The 26,806-nt window shown below is 42.3% G+C and overlaps 1 protein-coding gene and 1 non-coding gene across 2 annotated transcripts in view; one reads left to right on the top strand and one right to left on the bottom strand.

The window, feature by feature from the left end:
• The window catches only part of LOC126456483 (frizzled-4), a 479,673-nt gene that overhangs the window by 59,345 nt on the left and 393,522 nt on the right, over positions 1 to 26,806 (bottom strand). The window lies entirely within an intron of this gene.
• Positions 26,369 to 26,440, top strand: Trnaw-cca (transfer RNA tryptophan (anticodon CCA)). Its single transcript has one exon. It is a non-coding gene; the product is annotated as a tRNA-Trp (tRNA).

Below are 26,806 nucleotides of genomic sequence, written 5' to 3'. Positions count from 1 at the left end.
ATAATAGAGAGTGGATGCATATTTTCGATTAATTTTCGACCTTTCTAGTCAGTGGAGAATCTCCAGTGCATGTGACCGAGGCACCTCATTCCTTTACATTTCGAGGACACTCCTTTTTTATCTGCCGATCGAGTTTTTGGCTAAGTAGGGAAAAAACGTAAAATTTCAGAAATACTGAATCGAAATACATACCAGTAAGTTTATTCAGAAGTGGGATTTTGGGGAAATATTGCGAAATATTTAATTACAAGGACCTAAGAGAAAGTTTGAAGCCTGTAAAAATAGGATCGGGTGATCTGAAAATGATTTATCTGAAGAAATGCATAGTAGGCGGAAGGGTAATTGATGAGAAAATCAAAACTCATCTCAAACACTTTTCTGATGATCCTTCAAAGTGCTTTTTGCCATTAGGCAACGTGCATACAGCCATAGCAAAGTAGAAAATAGAGCGAAAGTGTCCATCTTCTGACAGGATTAAACAAGAAAAGACAGATGATGCACAAAAACCGCTACGTCTGAGATTTGGAAAAAAATTGGAGAGAAAATGAAATATCTAAATTTTTCACCATTATTACCAGCCTTCCATGTAACGAACTTATTGCCCAAGTTACTGTTCGGATTGTATTGAAAAGGAGCCTGTTTTGGAAAAATAATATGAGATCTATCATTGGAAATGAAACACTCTTACGATTTTGTTTCTGCTATTGAAGTTTAATTAGTGCTTTAGTGAATATTAAATAGTTCTATATTAAATAGTTCTATGTTATTGAGAACTAGTCACAATGCATTATCTACAAAATAGCTTACTTCAAAATGCATATTGTCCAACAAAACACAACAAACTGCTTTTAGTCCAACACAAATGTCCTTATATTTTAAAAGCAAAATGAAAACTGTGACTCTTGAAGTTTTCCCGGCGTATCGAATAGTCCACAAGATTTCAGGATTGCAGCCGGATCTCATCGACGATATTTCGGCTGACAACCTTACAGCCATCTTCAGGCGAGTGTTTGACACTGGAGATTGCTATTTTTTTTTTTTTTTTTTTTTTTTTTTTTTTTTTTTTTTTTTTTAAGTCCGGGGTGATATGTTACAATACAGCATCACCGATCTATTGCGGTCTAACTGTGTTGGTGAGGCAGTACATTTCCACAGGGCAGTGACTGTGTCACTGCAATTCACTTTGGAGGTGTGGCGGTGGGACTTGTAGTCCCGTACCACCCTCTGACGGTGATAGTACTGCATGAGTCAGGCAGAAAAATTTTGCCTAACATGGGCAGGTGAAGGTAGTGCAAGTCGCTCTATTTATACGTAAAAGTGCCGCAGGCGCGCATGCGCAAGTTACCGTAGCATGCGCGCCACCTGTCGATTCGAAGGCCCTCTACAATATTACTGCATCTATGGAGTGCAATCGAATGCGTGAAAAAAGTAAAATTGCACGCAGACGTGTCCAAAACAACAAAATGCAAAATTTCAGTATTAAAATTACTGGTCGCTCGACGTGTCAGAAGCCATAAAAAGTTTTCTTTTGGTTGAAATTAAAGAAATCAATGGGTCCCAGGCCTTATTCAATAAAAAGCCGCCATCACGATTAATGAGATTATCCGCTAAACGTATTTCCACGGATTCCTTCACAACTGAATCCCAGAAGGATCTCGATGGGGCCAAGATTTTCGTGGCCGAAAAATCCATAGTATGTCCTGTGGAAATACAATGTTCGGCTATAGCCGACTTACTTGGCTGTAAAAGGCGAGTGTGGCGCTCATGTTCAACGCAGCGGTCGTGTACTGTGCGTGTGGTTTGACCAATGTAGGCTTTCCCACACTCGCAAGGTATTTTATAAATTCCAGCCTTCCGTAATCCCAAATCATCCTTGGCTGAGCCCAGAAGAGCGCGAGTCTTTGTAGGTGGCCGGAAGATTGCTTTCACACGATGTTTCTTTAAAATTCTGCCTACTTTCGATGAAATGTTCCCGACATATGGGAGAAATGCTCTGGACTTAAACACCTCCTTATCCTCTTGATCTTGTTGGTGGTCACGTTTTTTTCCTCCTTAAAGCAGTACTGACCTGATGTGCAGAATATCCATTACGTTGAAATACCGATTTCAAGTGCTCTAATTCGTCTGCAAGGCTGTCTTTATCAGACACTACATGTGCCCTATGCACCAACGTCGGGAATAAAGTACTTTTTGAGGTGTCGTTTTCCGCTTCTCACGAAAACTTTACTTTCTGTGATACTATGCGATTTAAAAAGCTGCTCCTTCATTCAGTATCCCCTATTTGACATATCTGGTATGGGTCGCGCACGGTTGGCGATATTGTAATATGTAGATAGACTGTGTTTTTCCCGTGACCTACCAGTGAAACCAAGTCTGCCAGCTGTCTTACCAACGAATGAGCCTACGTGTTCGGTCCACTACTTCACATCCCTAGAAATTGTTACGCACAGATACCCGCACGAGCCGCAAAGTTTAGTCACATTTCCTTTTGGCTCTTTTTCCCTTTCAGCATGATATCGGTATCTTTGTGAACGCGACCTCGTGTTTAGAGCGTCATATAGTCCGTATACGCCGCACACGTGTTCCATGTAGAATTGCAATAACGTAAGAACTCATCTGAAGTAAAATCTCCGGGAGCTTTATCAGGATATTTGCAACGGATCGCGCTTTGTCCGCTGCGGCGTCTCCTTTTGTGCGTGGCTTGTACGCGTGTTGTCTCGTGTCTGCAGCTAGGATAGGCTAGAATAGGCTAGGCTAGGGCGCGGTGCACGCGGCGGTCGTAAATTATATGCGTAATGCGTCGCATGTACGGCAGAGTGCGATAGCCGCCTATAGCCGTGCGCGCGTGTTCTCAGAAGTCGACTTGACGGCCACAGCCGGCAGCAATACTCGGTGTATTACAGTTTGCGGCCGGCGGTGCTTACAAGAGGGGCTGGGGCCGACTCGGCTAAACACGGAGTTACACAGGCTCGTGATTCCGGCTGTGTCTGTGTGGCCGCGGCTGTGTGCTGTTGCCCAGCTGTCTGGCCAGCGCTCCCAACCAGTGCTCCGCCATTTGGAGTGAATAAGCACATCTCGCAACGGCACCCTCTTCCAAGCACAAGTGTGTTCTTTCACAAGTCTGCAAAGTTTCAGTGAAATGCAGGGAGTTTTGGCAAACAGCACCATTGTTGATATGCGTGGTTATAGATAGATTCCCATTTTCAGGAAGGATAGTAGGGCAGCTGTGCCTAATTGTAGGTCTATATTGCTGACATCAATCAGTTGCAGAAATATAGAACACGTTTTACGCTCATATACTATGACATTTTTGGAGAACGAAAATATCCTCTGTGGAAATCAACATTTGCTGCGCAAAAGAATTAAAGGGTCACTTCTTAAACTCCGTAATTTTCCCTCATTGGCCGGCCGGAGTGGCCGAGCGGTTAAAGGCGCTACAGTCTGGAACCGCACGACCGCTACGGTCGCAGGTTCGAATCCTGCCTCGGGCATGGATGTGTGTGATGTCCTTAGGTTAGTTAGGTTTAAGTAGTTCTAAGTTCTAGGGGACTTATGACCACAGCAGTTGAGTCCCATAGTGCTCAGAGCCATTTGAACCATTTGAATTCCCTCATTGCGACGTAGAAGTTTGAAATTTGGCTCAAAAATGCATCTACCAATCTCTATAATTCTTCGCACGTTCGGGCACCCATGATCCTCTAGAAGCAAACCGAGTCATGCGAAAGCAGCGTGGGGGAGCCGATCGCACGATATCTTCAATTAGCTTCCTCTCATGCCTGCCTCATTTTTCAAACCGTTGTTTGATTTATACACCATAGTGCCAGCATATAAGGATATAAAAATGCCTGTAAAGATGCAAAACAGTCGCGCGCTGTGACTTCATCCTTAGGCAGCAAGGTGTCGACACATGAAAAAAAAGAGGAAAAAGGCCAGAGCTCAGACGTTCGTATGAGAAGACACATTGGCACTAAATTATCACACTCCTCCTCTTGACACCTCTGCGATGGAGGTCGGACCCGCGACGACGCCCACTGTTCGAATCACCCGCGATTTTCTTATAGATGGCTAAGGAAAACATTTCAGACACAGCGTTGCTAAGACAAGAGACCAAGAGGTTTCAGCAAGTGGTATAAAATGTTCAAATGTGAGTGAAATCTTATGGGACTTAATTGCTAAGGTCATCAGTCCCGAAGCTTACACACTACTTAACCTAAATTAACCTAAGGACAAACACACACACCCATGCCCGAGGGAGGACTCGAACCTCCGCCGGGAAGTGGTACAAAGAGCGCCAATAAAGCCACCCCTTCCCTTGGAGTGTTCGTTTATACAAATTTTGCGGTCAAAAACGACAGTTTACAGTGCGAATAGCAACAGGACCACGTTCTTGACAATATTTCGCAGTGTCGACACCCCCTAGACGATTGAACCCATGCCTCCTGACATCGTGGGGCTGTAACAACATTGAACGTGATCTGGCCCCTTTACAGTGCAGCACGACAGCAAATTTTGCTCTGGTATACAGAATGTAACAACTAGGGAGTCGTTCAAAACCATTCCACCAGATTTGAACGTGATCTTTCGACCCCCTGAGAGCCTGCAATCCTGCAAGCAGCTGCTAGAGAAGCAATGTAGCGCTACTCACCTGTAGGGAGTCGAAGGCGTTGCCTTTCTGCAGGCGCCTAGGAATCGGTCAAGGATGTCTCAGTATATGCACATTTCTAAAGTGCTAAAAAAATGTGCGTGGCTATGACAGATTGTGTTGCCGAGCTGGGAGCGTCTTAGACGGACCCTTTGCCGTTTTATTCATCCACGTGTCAGTGTCGCATCCCACATTACCACACCACATAAGGGCGCAAAACAGGAGGGCTGAAAATCATACATACCCTTTGCTCCTTCGGATCACGATCAAATTTCATCGGATGGTTTTGAATGGTCCCCAGTGGTTCCACTCTGTATATCCAGAGCAAAAACTGCAGTCAAGCTACACTCCAAACGGGTCAGGTCACGTTCACTGGGTTCGCAGCCTCATCATGTCCTGAGAGAAGGGCTCAGTCGTCTGGGGGAGGGGGGGAGGGTGGGTTCGGCAGTGTCAAAGGTTATCAAGAACGTCGGCCTGTTGCACATTGCTTTGCAGACTGCAAGTGACAGGGTGGTTTTATTGAAGCCCTTAATGCCAGCTCCCATGGCTTGTTCGTATCAGTTCTGAACGGCGTTGTGTCTGAAACGCTTTCCTCAGTCATTCATAAAAGAACCGCTTGACTTCAACACGGGGCGTCGCGCTTCTGACCTCCGTCGCATTGGCAGCAGATATCGTTAAGGAGGGTGTGTCGACCTTCCCACAGTGTGACACGTCCACTGTGGCGTTGCGCAGCACTGCGGTGAAATTTGGTGCCAATGTGACGTTATTAACCCACCTTGCACGTCACGTGAACTTCTGAGCTCTGGACATTTTTCCTCATACGTGTCGATACCTCAATGTTTGAGGTGTCGCCGCGCTTTTCCTCTCCAGAGCAAGATTGTAGCCAGCTTTTTCTGCGTGGCAATGAGTGAAAATGACGTGGCTTCAACGAAGTAACCCTTTAGTACTCTAGCGCAGTGCATATTCAGCAAACTGAAATAATGCGAAACTCAGCTCGCTGTGTTTGCCCTGATAACATCAGTAGCGCCGAAGACATCGGCGCTCAGGTTGACGCCGTGTTCCTTGACCTCAGGATGGCATTTGATACCGTCCCATACTGCCGTTTAGTGAAAAAAATACGAGCTTGTCGAGTACCGGACCAGATTTTCGATAGGATTCAAGACTTTCTTACAGATAGGACTCAACACGTCGCTCTCAACGGCACAAAATACACAACTATACAGGTAATTTGTCTATACAATGCACGGTGAGTAAAGTCGAAAGGTGCAGACGGCTGGTTGGAAATGATGCGGTTGTCTATAACAAAGCGGCAACGTCAGACATTGTAGCGAATTGCAGGAAGAGCTGCAGAGGATTGATGAATGTTGCAGGGACTGACCACTGACCCTGAAAGAAAATCAACAAACCGTATTGCCCACACTCGGGAAAAGAAATCTACTCCTGTACAATTACACTATTGATGACAAATTTCTGGAAACAGTAAATACTGAAAAATACCTAGGATTAACCACCCGGAGTGACCTTAAGTGGCCTGACTACACACACACACACACACACACACACACACACACACACACACACACAAAATAGCAGGAAAGGCGGATGCCAGACTGAGATCCACAGGGAGAATCTTAAGCAAATGTAACTCATCCACGAAAGAAGTGGCTTAAAAGACGCTTGTTCGAGTGGTTTTTAAGTATTGGGTCTCAGTTTACGATCCTGACCAGACAGGACTGATAGAGATACAAAACATCCAAAGAAGAGCGTCGGGTTTCCTTATCGGATCGTTTAGTCGGCGCGAATGCATTGCATTACAGAGATGCTCAACAAACACCAGTGGCAGGCGTTACAAGAGAGGCGCTGTGCATCACGAAGAGGTTTACTATTGTAATTCCGAAAGAGTACCTTCTGGAAAGAGTCGGGACGCACAGTATTTCCTCCCACATAAGTGTGGCGACATGACCACAACGAGAAATTAGAGACGATACGGAGGCTTACCGACAATCATTCTTCCCCCGCGCCATTCGCGAATGGAACAGGGAAAGGAGAATTAGTTAGCGGCACCAGAAGTACCCTCCAACACGCTTGCTGAGTACTGATGCAGATGTAGAAACTGAAGCAAACAGCCGACTAATAACCAAAATACAATCACATGCACAACTTCGCCGACATGCGAGTAGTAGAACCCAATGCTTTGTACGAAACGGCACATGTTCAACAGAAACGAAAGCGTAGTAGTTCTGATGTTCTTAGTATAATTACAAAAGTGATTTATCAGACAGAGTCAGCAGCACAATTAGATTGTTCATTGATGATGCGTCTGTCAATGGGAAAGTATCGTCGTTGGACCTGAGGATGACTTGGACAATATTTCCACTTTGTGTAAAGTATGTGTATGCTTTCTGTAGTAACTTGTTATCACAATTTAATTAACTTTTGGCACTCGACTGTTTAATTACTAAGAGAGCTCACATCCATTGATCGTGTATACTTCTAACAATGAACTCGTGTCCTAGCGTAAAAGTCATTATTGCAAATACAACTGGAAAATGGATGAATGAAAACAGTTCAAGATTCACGACGCTTCTAGCATTATTATCAAATATCATTCGCTATGTTGAAATCACAATTCTTTCATACACAATTCCATTACCGGCAATAATTCTTCCAGTTATCTGAAATAATCAACGAAAGACAAATGCTGCATCTCGTCTCTCTCCTGTTAATGATTCTTTGTCCACTGCCTTCAGAATACCATGTTTTTTTTTTTTTTTACCAATTCACAATGGTTTCGCATGGCAGACAAGGACAGTGAAACATATTTCATGAGAAGTCCGTCAGCTGCCAGTATTTCGGTTTCAGTTTACCTATACGTAATTCGAACGGGAAGCTCGAGCATAAGGGTTTCCAAGTACTATTGTAGTTTTCTTGGCCTAGTGAAGCAGTCGCATCTGCGAAATGCTGTTAAATTAACTAAAACGGCATGAGAATGCTAGTGAACAGTAACCTACAGCGCTTTAAAACAACTGCATATTGCACGAATCCTTTTAGTTGGTAATCCGTGATACAGTTTCTCCAAGTTTCATTTTAATTATACACATATTCTCAAAAAATATGCATAAAAACATTTGTCATGTGGGCTATTTAGTTTCCTACATAATCACGTAAAGTAGTTCTACCCTATAGATAATTCACATTGGGGATAAAAGTTTCCTATCAAATGCTGAGTCTTTCTTATACAACTGCTTTCACAGAGAAAGTGATGAGCTGATTTTAGAAAGAACGGAAAGAAAATGTGAAATAGTAGTTTGCATACTATGGACAGGGGTCTTTAACATAAAGTTTACTGAACGTATTGAAAACACCAGTATCTGCTTTTTCATGAAGCATGTGACGTGATTCTGTAACTGTGTGTCGGAAAAATTATAGTTGCCACCGAACGTCCAGTTCACGCCTTTTTAGTTGTGTATGTAGGATTTTTTAATTCGTTTTTAATATTAACAACAATGTATCCAGTTTCACGCCAGTGTCCAGCTACTGCTAATTTATTGGGTTGCAAAGGCGTAAAGCTGCGAGACCTTCTCCAAACCTCACTCCATTCATTTTGACCTGAGGAAAAGCAATTTTATAGCCATCCGCTGCGAAACATTCAACTTTATTCTTTACCGGTTTCGGTTATTACGGCTATCATCACTGGGATAAAAGCTGCACATCAGATGGGTCAAAAATGAGTACAAGTCGTAAGTGACTCAACACTATACAAAATACAATCGATGTTCCACAGTGGTATGCAAAATGATACCACTGTGGAACATCGCTGTATGTGACACGCAGTTTTGACTCATCTGATGTACAGCTGCGCTTCCAGTGATGATGCTGATAATAAAAACCGAAACTGGTAAAGAATAAAGTTGAATGTCTGAAGTTGGTGTCTATAAAAATGCATTTTTTCATATATTTAGAAGCTGCAGCACGTTACCTATTTAAAGTAATATATAGGAATGGATGCAGTTATGGGAGTTGGTTTTACAATCTCCAGACTGTGGTAGTTTGTGTTATTTCGTGTATTTGGTGTCTGGAGTGAGAGCTTATTTTTATACAAAAACTAACCTTAATATTGTACTGCTTAAGAATGTTAATTACTTTGCATGAGAATTGCAAATACGTATTCGGTATGCCACACTTTCATTCCTTTTGTTTTCTGGGCATGAGTCTTTCTACCGTCCTAAGAAACATTTGGGCTGTTTAAAATCCATTTCTGTCTTTATAAGAAATGGTACATGTTCCGCTTCCATAACGGCCCGTGTGTGAAGTTCTGATAATTTCTGAGGACAAAGGGTCCATGTGTTGGAATACTGCAGCCATCTGTTTTCACATAACGGAGTACGTGGTCCGGATGCAAAACGATCAAAATGTCCAAAAGTGTGTGAATTAGTAAGTGACCAAACTGCTGAGGTCATCGGTCCCTAGACTTACACACCACTTAAGCTAACTTATGCTAAGAACAACACACACACCCATCTCGAGGGAGGACTCGAACCTCCGGCGGGAGTGGCCGCGCAATCCGTGGCGTGGCGCCTCTAACCGCGCCGTCACTCCGTGAGGCTGCAAGACGATCGCACGCCAAAGAAGATTATTTTTGATGATGTACAGAACGATATGAAGAAGCTTTGCAGACAGAGGCCACCCTTGAAGGACGCAGCCAAGCGGATCGCCAGTCACTGCTGACACGGCGGTGCAAAACCTCTCGACAGCTTGCGGTTGACCGCCTGAGTGGCAGCAGATGGTACCCCCAGCTGGCGGTAGCCCAAGGAGCGGCAAATCGGCTGCAGCGTATTTAAAAGTCGAATAACAGCTTGAAGTCAACAACCTTTTGCCGATTCTACGAGACGAAAACTAGGATTCACAGGTGCCAGCGCAGACGACAGAACACGTGTAACAGATTTTAAGTACGGTACGCTCTGTTTCAGAAGTAAAGAGAAAATAAAACGATCCCTTATTTTTATTTCTTGAATCAGTTATTGTACAATTTTGCTCTACATCTGACTGACCCGTGCCGGGAGATAATGAAGCAGTTTGCGTCTGTCTTGAAGCGAAACTGTTTCATTCAAAATTATTACAGCGTACTTTCACAAACGCAAAAAAACTTTATCTGGGTGGGGTATTGACTGTTACACTATAATAGCCATTTGCTTAAGATATTTTTAATAAGAATCCCAGTGTAGTGATGCTGAATACTGGCCCTATCTAAATGTAAATGTATATTGGTACAATGACATCATACTGTCTGCTCTGATTACGTAAGCAATACGTCAGTAAGATAAAAAGCTAAAACCTTCAGCACCCATATGGATGGTTTGCTTACCACAGTGCTTTGCTAAACAACTTCCTGTTAGATGTGGTGACGCCGTTACCTTTTTCCGACTCTACCCATTTAATGTGGACCTGAAACTACGGCGCAACTCGGCGTTCTTCCCATTAACAGACACTGCCAAAGGGGAGAAAAGCTATAATTGACAGACAAAAATCCTAGGAGTAAAGGGGGATTAAACCACAGACCTTTTCACCTGTAGCCTGCGATGGAGATACAGAGTCACACTGTTACATCAGTACCTACATGTAATTTCAACTTGCACTATTTTATATAGTTATTTTATCTGAGCGCTCCCTCTTAAAAAGGGTGTTCCGTCAGTCAGTATGTAACTCTCTCTCTCTCTCTCTCTCTCTCTCTCTCTCTCTCTGTGTGTGTGTGTGTGTGTGTGTGTGTGTTTATTGTCTCATATGTAGTGTGACAGCCAATCGTGAGCACTTGTGAAAACCATGAAGACAAGCTGATTACCTCTCGGATGTTTATATATTCCAGACTCTAGTAAACAGGGAGAGGAATTAAATCTAACTAAAGTGTAAAATTAAAATAATTATAATTTCCACGTCTTCAAAAGTATAAGTACAGTATGCAAATCAGTGCGCCTCTCTCCTTCTTACTCCTCCATACATCCATATATAAATGTGGTATACGCGTAGAGTAAAATGGATGATTTCTCAGAACGTTCAGGCACAGCCTAGACGGTAGTTTATCTGGAAACAAGTCTTTAGATTGTGGCTACGCCATTTCTCTGTGATATTCTCTCTTCCACGTGTAGTAGGCAAGTGGCCATCAAACTTCTTTGCTCAAGAGCCAATACTGACATTTTGGGGTGTAACCTCGGGCCGCGTATGTACTGAGCTTATTATTAATTGGTAATCTAGATAAATTAATACGTTAAGAGCCCCCGGTGGACGCGATAAGTTGGCCACCTACTCGCAAGTACTGTTCGTTGAAAGTCGGCACCATTCGGAACAGTTCGTGTCGCCTGTTCTGTGTTTCAGATTGCCGCCTCCTCAGCAACCCCAAAGTTGTGACACTGTAATTACCTGACAACGTGTTGCTATGCTGTCTGTGTGAACAGATGATTAACTGATTAGTAACTTCACTTATATTGAAAAGCATTATGCAGTATCAGACACGAAAATGTCGACAAACGTAATTTTTCATCTACTCGTTGCATTGTATCATAACATCCTTCACTTAATTTCATATTCTTTGATACAGATACGACGTCTGTTCAAAAAATTCCTGAACATTTGTAATTTCACGCCAATGGTATGTTGGAGCGATATACGGCTGGCATCTCGGCACACGACTGTGTTTAATGACTAACTGCCGAAGTTTCATCGCTCTATGTCTTGTAGCTATTGTTCAGTGCTGTAGTGTGTAGAACGTTGTGTCGCACTGTTTCGGAATTTCGAGATGGCACAGTTAGACCAGCAAGGCGTCTGCAATAAATTTTGCGTGAAACTCAAGAAAACCTTAATATTGACACACCAAATGACGCACGAAGCCTACGGCGTTACGAAAGGTTCACACGGTTTAAAAAGGGCCGGACGGAAGTTAAAGATGACTCTCGTTCACGAAGGCCTTCGAAGTCTACAGACGACGCTCTTGTAAGGAACGTCAACGAAATTGTGCGTGCCACTCGAAGACTGAGTGTCCGAGAGATTGCAGAAGAATGTAACATTTCAGTTGGAATATATCGAGAAATCCTGTAGACAGACCTCGCAGTCTGTGGATCGCGCAAATGAGAACGATATGTTCCTTCAGAGAATCATAACTGGTGATGAGACGTGGGTCTACAGTTATGATGTTGAGACCAAGGATCAATCTTCACAGTGGGCCAGCAAACTACATAAAAGAAAATTCCCATGTGGCGCTTCGTGCGATCCATCAAGTGGCGTACCAAGACTGCTTCCGAAAGTGGAGACGACATTGGGAGCAGTGTATCAATTGTGGAGGAAAATATTTCGAAGAACACCATGCACAATAAGTACAAGGTAAGCGTAAGAAAATTTTGTAGATAAGGTTCTGGAATTTTTTTAACAGCCCTCTTAAGTACATATCTTGATGACCGTCAATAACGCGCATTCACCAATCCATGTTACTTCCGTGTGAAACACGTACCATAGCAGCTGATCTGTAGGCATGGCACGTCCGTGAGTTGTCAGTACTGGAAGACAAACAATAAATCATAACCCCCCCACCCCCCACCCACCCACCTCTCCCAACACTCCATCGACCGCGCTACTTACACCTCGTGCGTCTGACGTAAGCGGCCAACTTTATTCAGCTCATGCCGGGTTCCCCAGTGTAAATTGAATTTAGGCACGTCTCAAAACATTACTGCCTCTATAATTATTTTTGTTTGTTACTGAGGAGGAAAACTACACTCTTAAGAAGCTCTTAACGTTAGTTGACGTTTTCGGTTTCGGCTGTTAGCTTTTAACACTATTACTGCAAGTTCGCGTGAAGTATAACGCTCTATTGCAATCTAGCGTTACGCTCTGGGAGGATTTTTGAAGTTTGACCGTGTTTTAACCTAATGGGCAGAGGGTATCGAAAAGTATTTTCGTTTCTATGGCAGGTAATAAAAAGACTAACAGACCGAGTTTTGGAGATAATGAAAGTAATAAAATGCATACAAATGAAATAATCGACGGTCGCCAGCCAAATTAGGCATAATACTTTAAAACATTAAGTTTAAAAAACTGAACATGGATTGCTGAAGTGACTTTCGTTAATGCTCCTTTTAAGTAGTGTAATGGATACACACAACTAAAGAACGAACTACGCAGTGGATAGCAATAGATAGCTTTTACACAAACCAGCGGACATAGAAGAACTAAATAATACTTCACTCACAGTAATAAAAGTTACTATTGCAATCATTAATTGATTCAGTACTAATTCAACATTAAGATGTTACTAAAGACACACTGGACTGAAATTGGACATGGAAAGAGTTCTGATTTTAGCTAACACATACATACTACAAATAAAATTAAATAATCCTACACCTATACTTATTATGCCTTCATTATTAGCAATGTCACAGATTAATTTTAATAGCAAAGAAAACCACATTATCTTTCAATTTGAGAATAGATTACTGTGGGGATCCATAAACTGTTACTTTCTTTACATGCAAACTCTGAAATTATTTCGGACACCAACTGCAATTTAATAACATTAAATTTTTAGCTCCACTTGCAATAGTTTATGTTCAAATGCTTTAACACAAGTTAGTCAAATATTAAGCTAAACCAATTTCAGAAAATAGTTCATAATATTAATCAATGCAAGTTACTTTTCAACATAGTTCAATATACGTGCCTTTCTCACCACCTGTTCAGCAGGTAGCTTTGATAACAACATTCAACATAAATCGGCTTCCGATTGCCTCACTTGGCACCTTTGGTGTTGACTGTACAACTGCTGGCTACTGACTGCGTAATGTGCCCTCTCTCTTGCCGCCCAGATTGACCGCCAAATCCACCTTTTCTCACGTGCGGAGCCCCTACACCATTTCCTTATATAATGCAACTTCCCTAAGTGTGAACCAGTATTCAAAGTACAATTTCTCTTTTACGAGCATACATATTTTACGAAGTTTCATTATTTTTAAATATTATCTAATCTTTACAATATATACATCATAAACTTCCACTTTCCCTCTGACAATTCAAAGATCTTAACTAGTACAGAACAATCACTTCGTAGTTAATTACACATAATAACACTGTATAAGCTACTTACATTCGATAATGGTGTTACAAGTTGCGAGATGCATATTGTTGTAAAATACGGCTGAGATCCACACAATAGTTGATTCGGGCCGCAGTTGACGACCACTATACTAGGTTCAAATGGCTCTGAGCACTATGGGACTTACCTTCTAAGGTCATCAGTCCCCTAGAACTTAGAACTACTTAAACCTAACTAACCTAAGGACATCACACACATCCATGCCCGAGGCAGGATTCGAACCTGCGACCGTAGCGGTCGCGCGGTTTCAGACTGTAGCGCCTTTAACCGCTTGGTCACCACGGCCGGCCACTATACTAGGCCGCCAAGGGGTGCAAGACAGCTTTTGGGAAGTTTGGAAACCAGAAGAGAGGTCTGGCAGAATTGAAGCCGTGAGCGACGGTTTGGAGTCCTGCCTGGACCGGTAAGGGGATTACGCACGAAAAGCAAGTTTCCAGGTTTGAGCCACAGTCCGACATAGTTTCAGTCCGTCAGGGAGTTTCACGAGGACGCATGCATTCTGGGACTTTAATGGCTTTCATTAAACCTAAAAGCATTCAGATCGAACAGAACAAAAAATGGTGGAGAGAAACAGATAGAAAAGATTCAAGCCCGAAAGATACGTCAACTGAAGTTTTTAATAATTCGTGTCGGACGCCAGCGATAAGGGGATACGGGACGCTCGCCTGGCCAGGTAGCAGGCGGGCTCCGGCTTATCTGCCACTTCCCGCCTTCAGCTGTCACACACGCCCAGGTCCTCCATCTTCGGGGACAGCTGACCCCTCTTCTTTTTGTGTAGTCGCCTCTCCGAGATGCATCCACAGCCCGAATCCGTCAAGATAAACATCGCGCGTGGCGCGCCCGACTGTGGGTGTTGTGCAAACAGCGCCCAGAACCTCCTGCCACAGCCAACAGTAACGCTGCACCCCTCCAGTATCGCTGCTGGCGGATTTCCTGCTCTGGCTCCCTACATCAGTGTGTGCCACAACTCTCGCTCTGCCACTGGCGAAAACGCACCCCTAGCTCCAAATCATCACGAGACGGTCGTATTGTTCTCACTTTAAACATTTCCCATGTTTCATAAAGACGGGCAGCTGTATCCGTGTCAGCGTTTTCCTTGTTTTATAATACAATATTGCGAGCGGAACGTCGTAACAGCTTGTGTGGCACCTTGCGCTAGATTAGAGTTCCGTTAACGCCAAGCACATTAGCGAAACAACTTATTCTATCTTGTGAGCAACTGACGTTTTGCAGGAACCTTACTTGTAAGGTATAATACTTTTTCATACCACCAGGTAAGCAGTTTTTACCATATCACTTAGACAATGAACTCACATCATTTAATTATACACTGAAGAGCCAAAGAAACTGGTACACCTGCCTATATCGTGGAGGGCCCACGCGAGCAGTCAGAAGAGCCGCAGCATGTAGTATCGACTCGAATAATGTCTGAAGCAGTGCTGGAGGGAACTGACACCATGAATCCTACAGGGCTGTCCATAAATCCGTAAGAGTACGAGGGGGTGGAGATCTCTTCTGAACAGCACGTTCCAAGACATCCCAGATACGCTCAATAATGTTCATGTCTGGGGAGTTTGATGACCAACGGAAGTGTTTAAACGGAGAAGAGTGTTCCTGCAGCCACTCTGTAGCACTTCTGGATGTGCGGAGTGTTGCATTGTCCTGCTGAAATTACCCACGTCCGTCGGAATGCACAATGGACATGAATGGATGCAGGTGATCATACAGGATGCTTACGTACATGTCACCTGCCAGAGTCGTATCTAGAAGTATCAGGAGTCCCATATCACTGCATCTGCACACGCCCCACACCATTACAGAGCCTCTACCAGCTTGAACAGTCCCCTACTCACATGCAGGGTCATGGACTCATGAGGTTGTGTCCATACCCGTACATGTCCATCCGCTCGATCGGAAGGAGTGGAGTGTGTCTCTTAAAAAGGCGTTAAGAGCATTTTATCACCTTTTTTAAATAGATGTACTTTACGTTTCTTTTAGATGGTTGTAGGAGTTACGCTATTCAGCCTAGCAGCTACTGCCTTGTGGTCGCTAATCCCTGTATTCGTAACGATACTCATTATTTGTCCAGGATTATTTGTTGCTAAGAGGTCAAGTATGCTTTCTCAACCATTTACGCTTCGAGTGGGCTCATGAACTAATTGTTCAAAATAATTTTCTGAGAAAGCATTCAGTACAATTTCGGATGACGTTTTATGCCTGCCGCCGGCTTGAAACGTATAATTTTTCCAGCATATCGAGGGTAGATTGAAGTCGCCACCGACTATAATTGTATGAATGGGGTACCTATCTGAAATGAGACTGAAGTTTTCTTAGAACTGTTCAGCAACTACATCACCTGAGTGGGGGGGGGGGGGGGGGGTCGGTAAAACGATCCAATTAATAGATTAGTCCGATTGTCAGGTATAACCTCTATCCAAACTATTTCGCAGGAACTAATTCCATTTCACTACAAGGTAAACTACTTCTGACAGCAATAAATACTGCACTACCAACTGTGTTTAATCTATCCTTTCTGAACACTGTTAGGTCGTTTGAAAAAAATTCGGCTGAACTTATTTCCGGCTTTAGCCAGCTTTCCGCACCTATAACTATCTGAGCTTCAGTGCTTCCCATTAGGGCTTGGGGCCCTGGTTCTTTCCCAACACAGCTACGACAATTTACAACTACAATACATATCGTCTCTACAACTACCTTATTGTGTTTTACCTGCCCCCTTTTAGACAGACGCCCTTTCTACGATTTCCTGAGACCCTCTAACCTAAAAATCCACCCACTCCCTTCCACACAACCCCCGCAATCCGTGTAGCCGCTTTCTGTCCGTAATGGACTCCTGAGCTATTAAGCGGACCCGGAAACTCACCACCCGATGGCGCAAGTCGAGGAATCTGCAGCCTACACGACCACAGAACCGTCTGAGCCTCTGATTCAGACCCTCTGCTCGGCTCTACGCCAAAGGCCCACAGTCGGTTCTGTCGACGATGCTCCAGATGGTGAGCTCCGCCTTAATCTCGGAAGCAAGACTGGCAGTCTTTAGCATTTCCACTAGCCGCCCGAAAGCAGACAGAATCTCCTCCGATCCAAAGCGACACACGCCATTGGTACCGACATGGGTCACCAGTTGACTGCACCCTGTACTCTTCATGGCGTCTGGAAGCACCCTTCCACATCCGGAATGACTCCAGACGGAGTGCACACTGGATTGCTTCCTCTCCTTGGAAGCCATGTTCCTAAGGGGCCCCATTACGCGCCTAACGTTGGAGCTCCCAATTATTAGTAAACCCACCGTCTGTGAATGCCCAGACCTTGCGGGCCGAGAAGCTTCCTCTGGAACAGGGACATTGCATCCGGTTCAGAGACTTCGTCAGCCACAGATAACGCCCGAAGCCTGTTCGTCAAACGAAACGCGGAGGCCCTGCGATCGGCCCCTCGGAAAGTCTTCCGCTGCCTGCCAGACTTTGAAATGATCTCCTACTCGACCACGGGTGAGAGTTCAACCTCAGTGCAGGCAGTACCCGGGGCGGCCACAGCAGTGACCGATCAGCTTGTTTATGGTGTCTTGTTTTGCAGTCGCTTTCAACAGCAATTTGTTTTATTACATTTAATTCTTGTGTGTAGTTTTCTGGTTTAAGAGGAGTTCTGTTTATCCTGTGGAGCACGTGTGTGAAAATGGCACATTTATTCACAGACGCAATATTTGGAACTAAACAGTACACACGTAATAAGTTTTATAATGGTTTATAAGTATGCTATATCTGCATGTTTTATAATCAAAGAACCCACTGGTGATGGCGACATTTGTCGCTCAAACCAGTTTAGGAATGAATAACAAAAGTGTTTTTCATCACGGCGGACTCATAATCCCATATTGTTGCTTTTGTATGCAAACACGGACCAATGGAAGAGTTTCAAGATAAAATTACTGTTTTAGATCCCGCTATCGTGATGGTAGCGGAAGAACAAAAACTTTCACCGATCAGTTTACTCTTCGGGCAAATGTAGAAAATGTTACTGTTTGCAAGAAGTATTTTCTTGGTACAAATCAGCTGGGGTCGTATTTACCCTTGCATATCGATATCACAGATAACCGTGAAAAACCTATTCTAGGCAATAAATCATAGCAGTGTAATTTCATACATAAAATCGTTTTTGGCATACTGTAGTCACTATTCTAGGAAAGATAATCCTATAAATAAGTATTTGCATCCTGAACTTTCAATTCACAAAATGTACCTCCTTTACTTGGAAAAAAAAATTGAATCAGAGGGAACAGAAAGAGTAAAAGAGAAAACATGTCACAAAATTTTCAGCAACAAATATAAATTGGCACTTTAAGCCTCCTAACAGAGATACTTGTCGACTCTGTTGTGCTTTAGAAAAGAATGTCCATGCAGCAGATAGGTGAGAAATAAATCCTTGTTACAGAGAAGGAACATATTTGGAGAGCTGAGCAGCCTAGAGCAACATTCCGCACTGACAAGGAGAAAACCTCAAACAGTGTTTACGCTTGCACATTTGATCTACAAGAGGCCTTACATTTTACAATCCCATCGGCTTACTACTAAAAAAAAAAAAAAAAAACATGTACATGTACAGTTTGGAAGTCCATTGCTTCAGTACTGACATGTATGTTGCTGACGAAGCAAGTGGTGTAAGGAGATCTCAGTATTTTGTCATTGATGTGAAGAAGCAGTCAAAGAATAATGACTCCAACGACAAGCATACCATTTTATATTCTGATTGCTGTTGCTGACAGAACTAAAATATAGAAATGCTACTCATTTTTCTGAAGCTGGTTTATGACCTAGGTTTTTCAGCGAATGTAAGAGAGCACAAGTTCCTGGTATCTGGTCATTTGTTTCTCCCAACTGATTCTGGATTTGGAATAATTGAATCTGCAACCAAAATGGTGCTACATGTCTACACACTGGAAGATTCAGCCCATCTTTTCAAATCCTCAGAGCGGTATATTCCACATTTCAAGGTTATATTAAAAAAAAAAAATAAAATAAAAAAAAAAAAACACTGTTAATGGTCGAGCCTTCAGCTGGCTACACGTAAGGTGGTTACTAGTGGCGAAAGGCTCCCCATTCCAAATGTTTATCAAGCAATCTCTAAATGAAGATATTTTTCTTTGAGGTAATCTTAAGCAAAATAAGGGTGGAGAACGATCGTTACTATCGTCGTCACCGGTCATTCAGGAGCCCCTGTAAAGAATGCAACGAAAATCTCTGTAGTTAAGAATAAGGACATAATGTATCGCTTGCCCTATACACCACGAATTCACCATTACTTCCTCAAGAAACTCCCACTTACTACTACAAGTGTTACAGTAAAAAACGAAGACGATGAAAATGATAAATATGTGTGCACTGATTGACTTGAATTGTGCTGATATGGAATGTGGAAAAAGGCACAAAATCTGTATTGTAATATTAAAAGTGTTACAGCTATTAAAAAACACACTGACCGTTTAAAAACACTGCGTAAATTGAATTTTTTGCTCCAGCTAATAAATTGAAATTCACAACCAGAGCTAACTAAGTCCATTTTTTCTTGTTCCTAAGTAAATTGTTTAGCGTGGTTAATAAATTATTTCATACGCGTGCCAAAATTTAAGTTAAACTATGTCCTAGTCATTAAGCAGATTCTAAAATCAATTTAAATCTCCTGGAATTCTTAATGAACCAAAAATTTTAGGACACGATTTCTTTGTTCCAAGCGGAGTAGGTCCAATTTGGTTCTCAACCACTCATAATACACCCATAAATCGCCACCTGGTACTATTACTATAAAAAAAGCGAAGGCAAAATAATGTCGATTTCTCTGCTGTACATTGTAATTCATCATTAACGATAATGAGAGCTGTCAACATTTCCTAGCCGTTTGACGTAATGACATCAAGCTTCTTTGCATGAGCGCAGCACTTGCTTTAATTTCCGCGATTGTGAATGATAGCCGCCAGCGACCAACAGATGGCTCTGTCTCCGCTCATGGAACTGTCGTTACGTGCTGAATGGCGGTAACTTTACAGTGTTCAGCGACTCATTCAACAATTGAGCTACAAAACCAAATTTTATAAAAATATACAAAAACCACCTGTATCTTAATTATAAATACCGTTTCTACACTAACGATAGTATGAATACGACCTGTGTTACGTTCCGTAACAGTAACAAGAGATAAAAACACGGATACAGATTTCAAGCGTAGCGCCGAATTGTCGTTTTACTCTCGCCTTGACGGACGGCGTTGAAGAAAGCGGCGCGTTTGGCTGGGCTGCAAGACCCTCTTCTATTATTGGAGGCTGTTGACGGCCTGTGTTCCGGCGAGCACGGGTGTAGGTTTCCGGATGGACAATGGCGGCCTCAAAACAAAGCGCGGTTTGTTCCGGGGCACAAAAGGGCGCCGGTTTGCATTACGGCCGGCTTGACGCCTCGCCTTCCTGCGCGGGCCTAACTGCCTGTGACGTACCCTGGGTTTGTGACGGTAGGAATGTATACCGGCCGCCGCTTCTCACGCGGTTCTGGCTGCTGGCCGGGGAAGTCAGCGGGTAATGTGTACACCCCGAAGCGGCGAACACACTGAAACCAAGTTGTGTACGCGTATCACACACGATGTAGACTGTGTACGGGCTGAACAGAAAGGAACGAACAAATACTTATGGTATCACGTATTAGAATTCATTTTTTACGCCTCCTCATAATGCATTAATAATACAATGAATAGTTGGGACCGCGCAGGAACAGCACACACCACATGGAACTCTTTCATACATGTATTGTTCAAAATGCGTTCACGGTTACATCTTGTTAGCTTGTTATAATTACGTCACAGCAGGAATCTTGTGTACCGGGCAATGAAAATCCGCACATGATAATTTCAAGTGCTGGCTGGCACTTACAGTGGGCGAGTCGCTCAGAATTTGTTAAGTAAAGCTGTCATCAGACCGAATGTTGGTTCGAAGACCGCGAAGCTTTGCAAGGCATCGTCCTGTTCGAGATAGTATGCCACTACCTTCCTCCGACCTTCGAAGTGGCTTAAGCAACCTGTTGTAGGGGGCCGTACAGTTTAACGGGAACTTCGAACCACGTTGCGGCTTGGTATGTTTCAAACGCACAACTTATTGCTACGGATGGAAGTAGCTGTATCTGATGAAGAAAAAAAATTAGAAAAGAAATTGAAGTTCATGGGGGAGGAACACGTTTCGATGATGTGCAAGTCAGTCAGTTGAACAGAATAAATAGCGTCTTTGAAAAGAGCTATAAGATGAGCGTAAACATAAGTAAAACATGGCCAATGAAATATGGCTGAACTAAATCAGATGATACTTAAGTACTGTAATCGGAGCAGGAAATGAAATGATGAAAGTAATAGATGAATGATGTTATTTAGGTCGGAAAAACCTAATGACTGTAGAATTAAATAAGATATAACACGTTAACTGGCAATATAAATACAACATAGTTCACAAAATAGAGAAATATAGGTATAAGATAAAGAAATACGTTGAGTGTTGGAAGAAAAAAATGGTTCAAATGGCTCTGAGCACTATGAGACTTAACTGCTGTGGTCATCAGTCCCCTGGAACTTAGAACTACTTAAACCTAACCAACCTAAGGACATCACTCACGTCCATGCCCGAGGCAGGATTCGAACCTGTGACCGTAGCGGTCGCGCGGTTCCAGACTATAGCGCCTAGAACCGCTAGGCCACCCCGGCCGGCAGGATTGCAATACTTATGTAAAGATACGGCTTTACAAGAAAAATTATGTTTCCTTAGGGGCATAGTGCAACATTAATTTGGAATGGTAGCTGTTCATAATCTTCATGTCCACTGGTGTACAGTCCTGGAGAGAAAAGTCCCAGGAAATAACACGAAAATATCACTATTCGCATTGGAATAGTGGAAGATGTTAAGTAAATTTGTTATATCATGTTCATATCATCACTCATTATCTATGAAGTCATATAAAGTTGTTTGCTCCATAAGTAAATCACAGCAAAATATTTATGAATCTGTCAGCATACAAAGATATTTATATCACCATTTAGGCCATAGGTATCCCTACATTATACACCAACAGGAAGTATCAACACATGGAGGTAAAAAAGAAAGAAGAGGTGACATTACGTCAGAAACTTGAAGCCGGTGTCCGCCATGTTAACTAACCCAAAACGTTAGGTTCGTCGCAGTGGCACTTCCCGTGACGTCACGCTGACTTGTATCGTATTACTAGAGCAAATATGCATCCAACAACAGAAAAACGTTCGAAATTGCCTCCCTGACACTATGTTATTCATGTAAGCTCTATAATTTTAGTATTTAAAACAGTTAAAGCGCGCACACGACAGATATAATGAACAAGAAGCGCTAGTAAACAGTAGTGTGCTAATGTTTAGGGCTACTTAAAATGGCGCCCACCCTGGCTTCAAAACAACGTACAGCGTAAGTCTGTAGTGCCACCTCCCTTCTTTTCTTGCCTCCATACATCGATTTGTAAACTGTATCTTTGGAACGAGTGGGCTGCAACTGTTTTTAATTTCCATTGTTTGGGGCATCGCTGAGCGGTAGTAGTACCTGGCTGTTACAGACACAGTTGTAACAAATGTTCACACATTTCGTCAAAGACCTTGTAAAAAATAACTAGACTCACTGATGGCGCTGCAGTCGCGGGATAATTTGAACCTTCGGCTGGACGCCATTATAGTGGTTGTAGTCTGATGTGTTGTGTAGTATTGTTGTTTATGAAGACCCTGATTCAACGTTGTATATTTGTTGGGGCGTACATACAGTATTTGTTACTCGTAATTCTACTGTCTGTACATTCCAATCAAAAGAAGTACAATGGTGAAGAGTTGTGCAGCGATTAATTGTACAAATAAATTCGAGAAAGGAACGAATATTACATTTCACAGGTATGTGAATATTTTAAGTTGTTTTGTATGTCAGTGCGCTTGCTTAATAAATGTTTTTGTAACACGGTATTAGCATAATGTCTGTGCATCTATTTGCAGGTTTCCTTTCTCAAAACCACAGCTGTTACAAAAATGGTTACACGCTGTCAGGAAGCAAGATTTCCGACCGACAGAATACCATTTTACATGTTCTGATCATTTAGAAAGTTGGCTTATCGGTAGTGTTTTCATGGTCTAGGTTAGGTTGAAACTTGATAATTTGGTCGTGAGTTGCCAAAGCACTATGCCATATATAACGCACTTCTCGTCATAAAATCTAAAGCAAGGTAGAGTCAGAAAATATCTATTAATATAGAGGGCAAATCTTCGAGTATTTTGATGCATTTTGCGTACATCTATTGTAAATGAACTACGAAAAATGCTAGGGGTCCAGTACATAACTTTTAGCTACGGCAAATTCAATGTAGTACGTAAGATAAATTCATAAACAGTGACTAGTTGCTGTTTGTTCATAAATTAAAAAGTATATTGTAGTAACGTATTTAAATGAGGCATTATGTTTGCGACCTAACTCAAGGGAAGGCATTTTATAACCAAAATCGATGTATAAACATTCGAACTCCGCGCATCAGATTACCACTCTAATGGCCTCCGCCCACCTATTCAATTTGTCCGCTCTTCACAGTCGACCACTCGTGCGTTGTGGGGGCCTGCATTTCGTAGATTGGGCGTACTTCAATGAGTGTGCAGTATTCTCTTTTATGTCTTAATGATGACCAAGCAGCCACAGATGCAGTTAATGAGAGAGGAACTGCTAATATATCTGGAATCCGATGCGCAGAATGGAGCTTAGCCACCGTTCTCTTGGGTAAATTATTGCATAATATCAGTACTCACAGATACCTTGTATCCAGTTTGCGAACTCCGTCTATTTACGTATAATACGATACATGTCAGAGAAAGAATGAAATTTTATGAACATAACTTTTATCTCCCCATATCATTATACTGTTTTCCAGTCTTACCTTTAAAACAATACAGTCATTCCTGTAGCTCACGTAGTTAACTGTGGCACTCAGCCCGATTCTAAGAATGGAAACTCGCTTATTCAGACTGTGTAATAGTTGCATTGCATCTGAGTAGTTTGATTTTATCCGTTTACGGCTGTTAATGTTGACGTATTACATGCTTGTGATCAACACACGTATCAGAATTGCCGTTACATTTTTATTGCAGATTGTTTCACACACTTGTAGGAAAGTGGTTTCCTGGTCTTGGTGCGAGTCAAGAGTATTGTTTTTCATTTTTGTTCAAAATCTTGATTTTGTGTTGTTTAACTTGCGTTGTGGTTGATTCATCTTGTTATGCAATTAACTTAATGTTTTCATTTACATGTCTTCTTGGTTGTGTAATAGTGTTACTATGACAGCACGTTTGTGTCAAATGCTAAAATGTTGAGTGAAATCGGTCTTTTAACGGTTTTCTGTGTCCTTTGTTGAGTACTTGACTCCTTTCTTTATCTTGGGCACACGAAATTTTGATGGCGGTCAGTTTGAATTAACTGGCGTACCCAACGGCGAGATCAGCAAACAAGTATATACGTTGTCTGCTTTGCAATTGTACTCTATATAAAATACATATGCGCGTGAAGGTAACAGCTTGCGATTGATCGAAATTTTTATGGAGTGCGTGTTGAATATGGGGGGGATACAGCCCGCCCCCCCTTCCCTGAATGAAGTATCATATTACACCGGATAAAATGACTTCAGAAATCAGCGAATATATTACTTCAACAGATTCAATCATTTTTTATAATATGTAACAACATAGGTTGCAATGTATTTCAAATACATTTTAATAAAAGAATAAGAGCGGCAAATAGCTTACTATCTAAATCAATAAATATCATTTAACCTAAAATGGGCGTCTTATTATTCATTAATATACAATGGATGTACATTAATGTACGAGTACCACTTACAATAATCAAGAGAGCTAAATATGCCGGGTATGCCCACCAACACTTAAATTGCTGACCCCAGACAAAAACTTCGAAATCGCCGGACATCTGGGTCAAATCGTATTATTTTCCCGGGCACACATATTCTGTAGACACATTTTTACCCTGAACTCCGACCAGAAACCAAGCAGCACCAAATATTACCAATTGTCGGTGTCCCTTTGTTAAGCGATATTCCATCCCCCCACCCCCCTACAAGCCATTAGCCCCCCTCCCCTTGACCGACTTCTAGAATCGCCCCTGGCCAGCACCGCATTATTAAAGGGAGACATCATTACATCACAAGATGCATAACTTTGAAATTGATCCTTCAACACTAACGATATTCACAATTGTAATTTATATTATTTATAGTATTTTATCTACGCTCCAGTTAAAGAGCCGGCCGATGTGGCCGTGCGGTTCTAGGCGCTTCAGTTTGGAACCGCGTGACCGCTACGGTCGCAGGTTCGAATCCTGCCTTGGGTATGGATGTGTGTGATGTCCTTAGGTTGGTTAGGTTGAAGTAGTTCTAAGTTCTAGGGGACTGATGACCACAGATGTTAAGTCCCATAGTGCTCAGAGCCATTTGAACCATTTCTTTTTTCAGTTAAGGATTGTTGATGGAGAAAGCAGCCAGCAACAAATACTCTTAAAATGGCTTTATTTTACTGCTATGATGTCCATTTGTAGACGCCTGCGCTAGGTTTACTACAGTATTAGTTTCGTCAGTTGTATGTCGTTGCGCACCGCATATATTTGAGTATTTAGCGTCACCTTAAATGCCGCGCGGATGACTTGAGTAATGGAGAACACCTAAGGTAACTAAGTTACAAGTCTAGTTTTCGTCCTTACGCACTTCTAAAAGCATTTGTGGCTGCTTGCGTTCTCCATCAGCAACTCTTAATTAATTTAACTGTTTTTCTTCCTGCATGAATAGCAAAATGAAAGAGTGAGAGGGCGCCCTTATATTAGCAAACAACTTATTGACAGAAATTGCTTTCGTCAGGGATCGTTACGAGAGTCACAGAAGAGGAACCTAAAGAGACGCGTAAAGGACATTGCCGAACATACATGGTACGTAGAGTATCACCGTGAAGATGGCAAACGGTGTCAAGGATGTCGGAGATTGGCGAAAATACCAATTTACGATAAGGAACCGTGGTCCGGAAATCATTAAGTGGAAAGTTGATAAGCGAAAATGTGGGCGTTTTTAATTTAGTTTTCGTCTGAAGACAATGTTAAACGTCGAAGCAGACACATCTTTCTAATAATTTTATTTACTGCACAACTTCCTGAAGGTTATTCACAGTAGCATTTCCTAGCTTACATGCGGATATGAAATACTGTATTTCGGCTAGGCAAAACCCATTTACGTTGCTACTCTCGTAGTAATAAATATTACGACTTTTAAGAATGGCTTGATACAGTCAGTGTAACTGAAATAATGGACGTAGCACCCATTTTTTTTTTTTTTACCTCGGATTAACTTTCTTATTGTTGTTTGCCGGTAGAGTTTAACGCGCTGTTGCCATCTTGTTCTGTAGTTTTGCAACGTAACTGTATAATTTAATTGAAGAACCGAGAAAACAAATCCAAAAAGCATGTGCTCCACAGTGAGTTTGAAGCGGCAGCTTCGTTCACCCACGCTGACTCCGTGGCGCAACGGTAGCGCGTCTGACTCCAGATCAGAAGGTTGCGTGTTCAAATCACGTCGGGGTCAAAATATTTTTCTTGCGTATGACCAAATGAGAAGAAAAAACGTGTAAGCAAAAGATTTGTTATAATGTAAAACAACATAGCTACAGCTTGTAAAGCATCAAAATTTGTTCTAAATCAGTTGACCGTTTAAATAGGTAAGGATGAAATATAGGCCTCAAGTGACTTGTTAGCGTCATTGGTAATTGTTAAAGAATATTGGTTTCTCTCTGATTAGTAACGACTGACAAGTTATATGCACTTAAGCGCTGGTTAACACACACAAACGACACCAAACTTTGAAAATATTAATTTCGTACAACAAAAAGGAGAACTTACTTCGCAATGGGTGTAAATGGTTTACACACGCCACACTTGTCTTTCCATGTGC

The sequence above is a fragment of the Schistocerca serialis genome, chromosome 2, assembly GCF_023864345.2.
Source record: "Schistocerca serialis cubense isolate TAMUIC-IGC-003099 chromosome 2, iqSchSeri2.2, whole genome shotgun sequence".
NCBI lineage: Eukaryota > Metazoa > Arthropoda > Insecta > Orthoptera > Acrididae > Schistocerca > Schistocerca serialis.
The sequence above is the reverse complement of the archived record's forward strand: the minus strand, read 5'-3'. Positions and strand labels throughout refer to the sequence as shown.